Below are 7,500 nucleotides of genomic sequence, written 5' to 3' on the forward strand. Positions count from 1 at the left end.
GATGGACTAGAAATCCATTGGGGTCTCCCCGCACAGGTTCAAATCCTGCCGACTACGAACGCCTTAAGTTTTCTCTTTTCTGCAAGTTTTTAAAAACTTGAAACCTGTGATGCCCATAGCGAGTTCAGGCCATTAGCGCATCAAATGTAAAGGAGAATGAAGTTTTGGGTGTGTTTGGGTCAATACAATACATCCTCAATTTCTCAGTGCAGGCAACTCAATCCATAGACAATCTATTGTGAAAATACAGCAAGGCTTAAGCAGTAGTCGTGGCCGAGTGGTTAAGGCGATGGACTAGAAATCCATGTTTGTTAGCGCATCAAAATCTTTTGGATGCCAGCTTGTTTTCTCTTTTTCTTACACACATTCTCTTCCCCTCCTTAAGACTGACACCAGTCAATTTCAGCAGCCACACTGAATAGAAATTATTAATTAGTCAGCTGGTAGAGCGGAGGACTGTAGAGATGATTGGTGTAGAAATCCTTAGGTCGCTGGTTCAATTCTGGCTCGAAGGAGTTGTTTTTATTTTTTGCTCAGATAGCAATTTTTGGCAATTTACAAACTCAAAATATACAGAGTATAAAGCATTCTCTAAGTCTGGGGTAGCCAACTCCAGTCCTCGAGAGCTACCAACAGTTAATGTTTTCCAGCTCACCTCACAGAATCACAAGTGAAGTAATTAGCTCCACCTGTGGATCTTTTAAAATGTGTTAGTGAGTAATGAGTGCACCTGTGCAGCAGCTAGGTTGTCTGGAAGATGGGAACTGTTGGTAGCTCTCGAGGACTGGAGTTGGCTACTGAGAGACATAAGCAGTGGTTGTGGCAAAGTGATTTTTGTAAAAATGTTTTTGTAAATATGATTTTAAAGTTTGAAGCCTGAAAACGTAAGCTTTTTGTTGCAAAATTGCATTTTATGTCGAAAAATATTATCTTCCACAATGCCGAAACCCGGGATCGAACCAGGTACCTTTAGATCTTCAATTTCTCAGTGCAGGCAGCTCAATCCATAGACAATCTATTGTGAAAATACAGCAAGGCTTAAGCAGTAGTCATGGCCGATTGGTTAAGGCGATGGACTAGAAATCCATGTTTGTTAGCGCATCAAAATCTTTGGGATGCCAGCTTGTTTTCTCTTTTTCTTACACACATTCTCTTCCCCTCCTTAAGACTGACACCAGTCAATTTCAGCAGCCACACTGAATAGAAATTATTAATTAGAAATTAATTTTCAAAGCCCAATTTTAAACAAAGGTTGTCAAATGGTTATAAACAATAGAATATTCACATTATTCCTAGAACACTCATTTAGCTAAACATTAAAAGCTATATTAAAGAGCATATAATAACATATTTGAGAACCTACAGCATCCTTCGATAGCTCAGCTGGTAGAGCGGAGGACTGTAGAGATGATTGGTGTAGAAATCCTTAGGTCGCTGGTTCAATTCCGGCTCGAAGGAGTTGTTTTTATTTTTTGCTCAGATGGCAATTTTTAGCAATTTACAAACTCAAAATATACAGAGTATAAAGCATTCTTTAAGTCTGGGGTAGCCAACTCCAGTCCTCGAGAGCTACCAACAGTTAATGTTTTCCAGCTCACCTCACAGAATCACAAGTGAAGTAATTAGCTCCACCTGTGGATCTTTTAAAATGTGTTAGTGAGTAATGAGAGCACCTGTGCAGCAGCTAGGTTGTCTGGAAGATGGGAACTGTTGGTAGCTCTCGAGGACTGGAGTTGGCTACTGAGAGACATAAGCAGTGGTTGTGGCAAAGTGATTTTTGTAAAAATGTTTTTGTAAATATGATTTTAAAGTTTGAAGCCTGAAAACGTAAGCTTTTTGTTGCAAAATTGCATTTTATGTCGAAAGATATTATCTTCCACAATGCCGAAACCCGGGATCGAACCAGGGACCTTTAGATCTTCAGTCTAACGCTCTCCCAACTGAGCTATTTCGGCAAGCTAACTTGGTCTTGCAATCGTTTTTCGGGGCAAAATGTAAGGAGAATGAAGTTTTGGGTGTATTTGGGTCAATATAATACATCCTCACTTTCTGACTGCAGGCATCTCAATCCATAGACAATCTATTGTGAAACTAGGACATGGTTTATTCAGTAGTCGTGGCCGAGTGGTTAAGGCGATGGACTAGAAATCCATTGGGGTCTCCCCGCACAGGTTCAAATCCTGCCGACTACGAACGCCTTAAGTTTTCTCTTTTCTGCAAGTTTTTAAAAACTTGAAACCTGTGATGCCCATAGCGAGTTCAGGCCATTAGCGCATCAAATGTAAAGGAGAATGAAGTTTTGGGTGTGTTTGGGTCAATACAATACATCCTCAATTTCTCAGTGCAGGCAGCTCAATCCATAGACAATCTATTGTGAAAATACAGCAAGGCTTAAGCAGTAGTCGTGGCCGAGTGGTTAAGGCGATGGACTAGAAATCCATGTTTGTTAGCGCATCAAAATCTTTTGGATGCCAGCTTGTTTTCTCTTTTTCTTACACACATTCTCTTCCCCTCCTTAAGACTGACACCAGTCAATTTCAGCAGCCACACTGAATAGAAATTATTAATTAGTCAGCTGGTAGAGCGGAGGACTGTAGAGATGATTGGTGTAGAAATCCTTAGGTCGCTGGTTCAATTCCGGCTCGAAGGAGTTGTTTTTATTTTTTTCTCAGATAGCAATTTTTGGCAATTTACAAACTCAAAATATACAGAGTATAAAGCATTCTCTAAGTCTGGGGTAGCCAACTCCCAACTGAGCTATTTCGGCAAGCTCCCTTGGTCTTGCAATCGTTTTTCGGGGCAAAATGTAAGGAGAATGAAGTTTTTGGTGTATTTGGGTCAATATAATACATCCTCACTTTCTGACTGCAGGCATCTCAATCCATAGACAATCTATTGTGAAACTAGGACATGGTTTATTCAGTAGTCGTGGCCGAGTGGTTAAGGCGATGGACTAGAAATCCATTGGGGTCTCCCCGCACAGGTTCAAATCCTGCCGACTACGAATGCCTTAAGTTTTCTCTTTTCTGCAAGTTTTTAAAAACTTGAAACCTGTGATGCCCATAGCGAGTTCAGGCCATTAGCGCATCAAATGTAAAGGAGAATGAAGTTTTGGGTGTGTTTGGGTCAATACAATACATCCTCAATTTCTCAGTGCAGGCAGCTCAATCCATAGACAATCTATTGTGAAAATACAGCAAGGCTTAAGCAGTAGTCGTGGCCGAGTGGTTAAGGCGATGGACTAGAAATCCATGTTTGTTAGCGCATCAAAATCTTTTGGATGCCAGCTTGTTTTCTCTTTTTCTTACACACATTCTCTTCCCCTCCTTAAGACTGACACCAGTCAATTTCAGCAGCCACACTGAATAGAAATTATTAATTAGTCAGCTGGTAGAGCGGAGGACTGTAGAGATGATTGGTGTAGAAATCCTTAGGTCGCTGGTTCAATTCCGGCTCGAAGGAGTTGTTTTTATTTTTTGCTCAGATGGCAATTTTTGGCAATTTACAAACTCAAAATATACAGAGTATAAAGCATTCTCTAAGTCTGGGGTAGCCAACTCCAGTCCTCGAGAGCTACCAACAGTTAATGTTTTCCAGCTCACCTCACAGAATCACAAGTGAAGTAATTAGCTCCACCTGTGGATCTTTTAAAATGTGTTAGTGAGTAATGAGTGCACCTGTGCAGCAGCTAGGTTGTCTGGAAGATGGGAACTGTTGGTAGCTCTCGAGGACTGGAGTTGGCTACTGAGAGACATAAGCAGTGGTTGTGGCAAAGTGATTTTTGTAAAAATGTTTTTGTAAATATGATTTTAAAGTACGAAGCCTGAAAACGTAAGCTTTTTGTTGCAAAATTGCATTTTATGTCGAAAAATATTATCTTCCACAATGCCGAAACCCGGGTTCGAACCAGGTACCTTTAGATCTTCAATTTCTCAGTGCAGGCAGCTCAATCCATAGACAATCTATTGTGAAAATACAGCAAGGCTTAAGCAGTAGTCGTGGCCGATTGGTTAAGGCGATGGACTAGAAATCCATGTTTGTTAGCGCATCAAAATCTTTGGGATGCCAGCTTGTTTTCTCTTTTTCTTACACACATTCTCTTCCCCTCCTTAAGACTGACACCAGTCAATTTCAGCAGCCACACTGAATAGAAATTATTATTTAGAAATTAATTTTCAAAGCCCAATTTTAAACAAAGGTTGTCAAATGTTTATAAACAATAGAATATTCACATTATTCCTACAACACTCATTTAGCTAAACATTTAAAGCTATATTAAAGAGCATATAATAACATATTTGAGAACATACAGCATCCTTCGATAGCTCAGCTGGTAGAGCGGAGGACTGTAGAGATGATTGGTGTAGAAATCCTTAGGTCGCTGGTTCAATTCCGGCTCGAAGGAGTTGTTTTCATTTTTTGCTCAGATAGCAATTTTTGGCAATTTATAAACTCAAAATATACAGAGTATAAAGCATTCTCTAAGTCTGGGGTAGCCAACTCCAGTCCTCGAGAGCTACCAACAGTTAATGTTTTCCAGCTCACCTCACAGAATCACAAGTGAAGTAATTAGCTCCACCTGTGGATCTTTTAAAATGTGTTAGTGAGTAATGAGTGCACCTGTGCAGCAGCTAGGTTGTCTGGAAGATGGGAACTGTTGGTAGCTCTCGAGGACTGGAGTTGGCTACTGAGAGACATAAGCAGTGGTTGTGGCAAAGTGATTTTTGTAAAAATGTTTTTGTAAATATGATTTTAAAGTTTGAAGCCTGAAAACGTAAGCTTTTTGTTGCAAAATTGCATTTTATGTCGAAAAATATTATCTTCCACAATGCCGAAACCCGGGATCGAACCAGGGACCTTTAGATCTTCAGTCTAAGGCTCTCCCAACTGAGCTATTTCGGCAAGCTCCCTTGGTCTTGCAATCGTTTTTCGGGGCAAAATGTAAGGAGAATGAAGTTTTGGGTGTATTTGGGTCAATATAATACATCCTCACTTTCTGACTGCAGGCATCTCAATCCATAGACAATCTATTGTGAAACTAGGACATGGTTTATTCAGTAGTCGTGGCCGAGTGGTTAAGGCGATGGACTAGAAATCCATTGGGGTCTTCCCGCGCAGGTTCAAATCCTGCCGACTACGAACGCCTTAAGTTTTCTCTTTTCTGCAAGTTTTTAAAAACTTAAAACCTGTGATGCCCATAGCGAGTTCAGGCCATTAGCGCATCAAATGTAAAGGAGAATGAAGTTTTGGGTGTGTTTGGGTCAATACAATACATCCTTAATTTCTCAGTGCAGGCAGCTCAATCCATAGACAATCTATTGTGAAAATACAGCAAGGCTTAAGCAGTAGTCGTGGCCGAGTGGTTAAGGCGATGGACTAGAAATCCATGTTTGTTAGCGCATCAAAATCTTTTGGATGCCAGCTTGTTTTCTCTTTTTCTTACACACATTCTCTTCCCCTCCTTAAGACTGACACCAGTCAATTTCAGCAGCCACACTGAATAGAAATTATTAATTAGTCAGCTGGTAGAGCGGAGGACTGTAGAGATGATTGGTGTAGAAATCCTTAGGTCGCTGGTTCAATTCCGGCCCGAAGGAGTTGTTTTTACTTTTTGCTCAGATAGCAATTTTTGGCAATTTACAAACTCAAAATATACACAGTATAAAGCATTCTCTAAGTCTGGGGTAGCCAACTCCAGTCCTCGAGAGCTACCAACAGTTAATGTTTTCCAGCTCACCTCACAGAATCACAAGTGAAGTAATTAGCTCCACCTGTGGATCTTTTAAAATGTGTTAGTGAGTAATGAGTGCACCTGTGCAGCAGCTAGGTTGTCTGGAAGATGGGAACTGTTGGTAGCTCTCGAGGACTGGAGTTGGCTACTGAGAGACATAAGCAGTGGTTGTGGCAAAGTGATTTTTGTAAAAATGTTTTTGTAAATATGATTTTAAAGTTTGAAGCCTGAAAACGTAAGCTTTTTGTTGCAAAATTGCATTTTATGTCGAAAAATATTATCTTCCACAATGCCGAAACCCGGGATCGATTCAGGTACCTTTAGATCTTCAATTTCTCAGTGCAGGCAGCTCAATCCATAGACAATCTATTGTGAAAATACAGCAAGGCTTAAGCAGTAGTCGTGGCCGATTGGTTAAGGCGATGGACTAGAAATCCATGTTTGTTAGCGCATCAAAATCTTTTGGATGCCAGCTTGTTTTCTCTTTTTCTTACACACATTCTCTTACCCTCCTTAAGACTGACACCAGTCAATTTCAGCAGCCACACTGAATAGAAATTATTAATTAGAAATTAATTTTCAAAGCCCAATTTTAAACAAAGGTTGTCAAATGGTTATAAACAATAGAATATTCACATTATTCCTACAACACTCATTTAGCTAAACATTTAAAGCTATATTAAAGAGCATATAATAACATATTTGAGAACCTACAGCATCCTTCGATAGCTCAGCTGGTAGAGTGGAGGACTGTAGAGATGATTGGTGTAGAAATCCTTAGGTCGCTGGTTCAATTCCGGCTCGAAGGAGTTGTTTTTATTTTTTGCTCAGATGGCAATTTTTGGCAATTTACAAACTCAAAATATACAGAGTATAAAGCATTCTCTAAGTCTGGGGTAGCCAACTCCAGTCCTCGAGATCTACCAACAGTTAATGTTTTCCAGCTCACCTCACAGAATCACAAGTGAAGTAATTAGCTCCAACTGTGGATCTTTTAAAATGTGTTAGTGAGTAATGAGTGCACCTGTGCAGCAGCTAGGTTGTCTGGAAGATGGGAACTGTTGGTAGCTCTCGAGGACTGGAGTTGGCTACTGAGAGACATAAGCAGTGGTTGTGGCAAAGTGATTTTTGTAAAAATGTTTTTGTAAATATGATTTTAAAGTTTGAAGCCTGAAAACGTAAGCTTTTTGTTGCAAAATTGCATTTTATGTCGAAAAATATTATCTTCCACAATGCCGAAACCCGGGATCGAACCAGGGACCTTTAGATCTTCAGTCTAACGCTCTCCCAACTGAGCTATTTCTTCAAGCTCCCTTGGTCTTGCAATCGTTTTTCGGGGCAAAATGTAAGGAGAATGAAGTTTTGGGTGTATTTGGGTCAATATAATACATCCTCACTTTCTGACTGCAGGCATCTCAATCCATAGACAATCTATTTTGAAACTAGGACATGGTTTATTCAGTAGTCGTGGCCGAGTGGTTAAGTCGATGGACTAGAAAATCATTGGGGTCTCCCCGCGCTGGTTCAAATCCTGCCGACTACGAACGCCTTAAGTTTTCTCTTTTCTGCAAGTTTTTAAAAACTTGAAATCTGTGATGCCCATAGCGAGTTCAGGCCATTAGCGCATCAAATGTAAAGGAGAATGAAGTTTTGGGTGTGTTTGGGTCAATACAATACATCCTCAATTTCTCAGTGCAGGCAGCTCAATCCATAGACAATCTATTGTGAAAATACAGCAAGGCTTAAGCAGTAGTCGTGGCCGAGTGGTT

General features: G+C 40.3%; 9 non-coding genes across 9 annotated transcripts in view; 7 read left to right on the plus strand and 2 right to left on the minus strand.

Annotated features, from left to right (window-relative positions):
* TRNAS-AGA (transfer RNA serine (anticodon AGA)) overlaps positions 1 to 57 on the plus strand; it is an 82-nt gene extending 25 nt beyond the window's left edge. The window contains exon 1 of the tRNA in view: positions 1 to 57. This exon is cut by the window's left edge and continues 25 nt beyond it. This is a non-coding gene — a tRNA (tRNA-Ser).
* Positions 58 to 1,368: 1,311 nt separating this feature from the next.
* Positions 1,369 to 1,458, plus strand: TRNAY-GUA (transfer RNA tyrosine (anticodon GUA)). Its single transcript is given in 2 exon segments — positions 1,369 to 1,405; positions 1,423 to 1,458. It is a non-coding gene; the product is annotated as a tRNA-Tyr (tRNA).
* A 424-nt stretch (positions 1,459 to 1,882) lies between these two features.
* TRNAF-GAA (transfer RNA phenylalanine (anticodon GAA)) lies at positions 1,883 to 1,955 on the minus strand. Its single transcript has one exon. It is a non-coding gene; the product is annotated as a tRNA-Phe (tRNA).
* Positions 1,956 to 2,110: 155 nt separating this feature from the next.
* On the plus strand, positions 2,111 to 2,192 carry TRNAS-AGA (transfer RNA serine (anticodon AGA)). The gene has a single exon. It is a non-coding gene; the product is annotated as a tRNA-Ser (tRNA).
* A 730-nt stretch (positions 2,193 to 2,922) lies between these two features.
* On the plus strand, positions 2,923 to 3,004 carry TRNAS-AGA (transfer RNA serine (anticodon AGA)). The gene has a single exon. It is a non-coding gene; the product is annotated as a tRNA-Ser (tRNA).
* A 1,311-nt stretch (positions 3,005 to 4,315) lies between these two features.
* Positions 4,316 to 4,405, plus strand: TRNAY-GUA (transfer RNA tyrosine (anticodon GUA)). Its single transcript is given in 2 exon segments — positions 4,316 to 4,352; positions 4,370 to 4,405. It is a non-coding gene; the product is annotated as a tRNA-Tyr (tRNA).
* A 424-nt stretch (positions 4,406 to 4,829) lies between these two features.
* TRNAF-GAA (transfer RNA phenylalanine (anticodon GAA)) lies at positions 4,830 to 4,902 on the minus strand. Its single transcript has one exon. It is a non-coding gene; the product is annotated as a tRNA-Phe (tRNA).
* Positions 4,903 to 5,057: 155 nt separating this feature from the next.
* TRNAS-AGA (transfer RNA serine (anticodon AGA)) lies at positions 5,058 to 5,139 on the plus strand. The gene has a single exon. It is a non-coding gene; the product is annotated as a tRNA-Ser (tRNA).
* A 1,311-nt stretch (positions 5,140 to 6,450) lies between these two features.
* TRNAY-GUA (transfer RNA tyrosine (anticodon GUA)) lies at positions 6,451 to 6,540 on the plus strand. Its single transcript is given in 2 exon segments — positions 6,451 to 6,487; positions 6,505 to 6,540. It is a non-coding gene; the product is annotated as a tRNA-Tyr (tRNA).
* The last annotated feature ends 960 nt before the right edge of the window (positions 6,541 to 7,500 follow it).

This window comes from Crinia signifera, chromosome 3 (assembly GCF_055691185.1).
Source record: "Crinia signifera chromosome 3, ASM5569118v1, whole genome shotgun sequence".
Classification (NCBI taxonomy): Eukaryota; Metazoa; Chordata; class Amphibia; order Anura; family Myobatrachidae; genus Crinia; species Crinia signifera.